The sequence below is a fragment of the Penaeus chinensis genome, chromosome 24, assembly GCF_019202785.1.
Source record: "Penaeus chinensis breed Huanghai No. 1 chromosome 24, ASM1920278v2, whole genome shotgun sequence".
Lineage (NCBI taxonomy): Eukaryota > Metazoa > Arthropoda > Malacostraca > Decapoda > Penaeidae > Penaeus > Penaeus chinensis.
This window is the reverse complement of record NC_061842.1, coordinates 33,512,263-33,514,762: the sequence shown is the minus strand read 5'-3', so window position 1 is coordinate 33,514,762 and position 2,500 is coordinate 33,512,263. Positions and strand designations below refer to the sequence as shown.

At 35.1% G+C, this 2,500-nt stretch overlaps 1 protein-coding gene across 3 annotated transcripts in view; it reads left to right on the top strand.

Moving 5' to 3' along the window:
• Positions 1-1,903: 1,903 nt before the first annotated feature.
• Positions 1,904-2,500, top strand: part of LOC125037724 (proclotting enzyme-like) — a 9,498-nt gene continuing 8,901 nt past the window's right edge. For 2 of the 3 annotated variants that reach the window (XM_047630917.1, XM_047630915.1), the window contains exon 1: positions 1,904-1,940. The gene's annotated coding sequence lies outside the window, so the exon portion shown is untranslated. The remainder of the gene's footprint in view (positions 1,941-2,500) is intronic. The other variant, XM_047630916.1, reaches the window with a different exon arrangement.

The following is a 2,500-nucleotide window of genomic DNA, read 5'->3' as shown; positions in this document are numbered from 1 at the left end:
TTTAGTTGAGAGGCGCCATCAGCTGGGCAACATAGGACTATGAGCTAAAGTTGCCAGGGCCGGATTTAAGTAATCTATTCACATCACATCCTATGGCGAGATGGGATGATCGCTGCATTCATGTTTTACGGCCAACCTAATGCATATGGGTATTTATATATACACAAATAAATGCATCTTTATCACTCTACATATGCATATCTATCAGATAGATAGATATATAAGTGCGTATAGCTCTGTGTATAAACCTGTCCATATATATGAATAATCATTAGGGACTGACCTCTCGCAAGTTAACAAACCGACCATTAGAGTACTAGTACAGTTGGGTGAAGGCATTTAGGTGCTATTACTATTAGAGTACTAGTGCATTATGGTGAAGGATTTTAGACACACTCACCTTGCCAGAGAGAAAGTACGTTTATAAGACCTTAACCCTACCATTACTCTGGGCGGCTACGCGTACCGTACCAGCAAACTTATTATCCTACTGTTGTTGTTTACGTATATTCGGGCTGTAAGGTTATGAGGATTTCTCTGTCGCTGTTGCTGAGAGTCCTTTGCTTAATATTTCTTTATAATTGTTTTTAGGTCGTTTAGGTCATGGCTGGGTGGATAGATTATTGATGTTAATGGTACTTGATTAAAAACGAAGAATCAGGAGCCCAGAGCAGTAGTAGTAGCAGTGGTAGGTAATGTGATTAAATTATATTATTCGTTGATAAAAGTGAGTTACGAGAATAAGTAGGACAGTGATAGAAGTAATAATGGTAGATGATTTTCAATAAAATTGATAATGATGGTTGAATACCGTAACATCATAAACAAACACGAGGGTCAAGGATAAATGAAATGGAATACGGGATATGAAACACACACACACACACACACACACACACACACACACACACACACACACACACACACACACACACACACACACACACACACACACACACATACTACCACATACACACACACACACACACACACACACACACACACACACACACACACACACACACACACACACACAAAGTAAAAAGTAAAATGAAAAAGGGGAATGCCATAAAATAGAATACGAATCATGATGCCCGTACCAAACGCAAATGAAATATAATCTCTATCCCCTTTTTATCTGATGAACAGTAGTAGAATAGGAAAGTTTTGGCAAACATTTCACTCCAAATACACAGAGGATGTTTCTAACTTATATACCTGAATATACCAGATCAGAAAGGCGTACTAATCTGTAAACAAATTGTTGTACTGTTCATGCTACATATTATTTATATGATATTATTTATACTACTTTCATATATTGATTATTCATATTTGTTTTGTTTTCATACACAGAACATAAAGTTTTCATATATGAATATATATACATATATATATCATTATTTAATTTTGTGGCATTTATCTTAGTACCAGATCATTTCGGAATTAATTAATCTTTTGTTCTTTGAAACTAATATAAATTTTACCCACCAACTATTTTTAGATACAGTCTTGTTACGTACACTATTACTACAAACTGTGTACCTTTTCCTACGGTAACTATCATTCTTTCAACATTACAAACAATTCTGACCCATATAAATAAAGTTTGTAACTTTATCATTACTAGTACTGTTCTGTCATTTCATTTAGCTTGTCGTTTCAAGATAATGATCACTACTGAAGTCACTGGGAACACTTGGTCGAACACATGTTTTTATATCACCTGTGTTTTACTCACACACACACACACACACACACACACACACACACACACACACACACACACACACACACACACACACACACACACACACACACACACACACACACACACACACACACACCTGTACACTAGCACGAAACGCATATATATAGACACATACTCACACGTCTCTGGTATATCACGTTTCTGTCAGTGTAGTAGCGGAGTCCGGTAGGTAAGCCTGTGTTTTTGAAGTATCATAGTTATTGATAGGTATTCACAGTGTTTTGTTCTTGTTTTTTTTTTTTTTTTTTTTTTTTTTTTTTTTAATACTGGAAGTGATATTACCAGGCTTTGAAGTCTAGACTCTTTGAGAGTGCCCCCGATAGACCATTTTTTTACCTAAAATCCATAAGAGTAATAATGTTGTCTAGCCTGACAATCAACGGTCTATGACGTAAAGGAATCATTTGTTAGATTTGCTATTTTCTTATCATTGACCAGGTTAGTTTATATATATATATATATATATATATATATATATATATATAAAACAGGAATGAAATAATTCCTCTCGATTATCCAGAATGGGAAAGTATTTTTTACATATGCACAGAAAATTAAACAGTTCCGAACATATCCGAACTGTATGGTTAGAATTATGTCATATCTTATCTCGATATCAGAATTTGATAATCTGCATGTTATTTTATGTAGAAATTTATAGAAGGCTACATGCATACATGCATCACACACACACACACCCACACACACACACACACACACACACACACA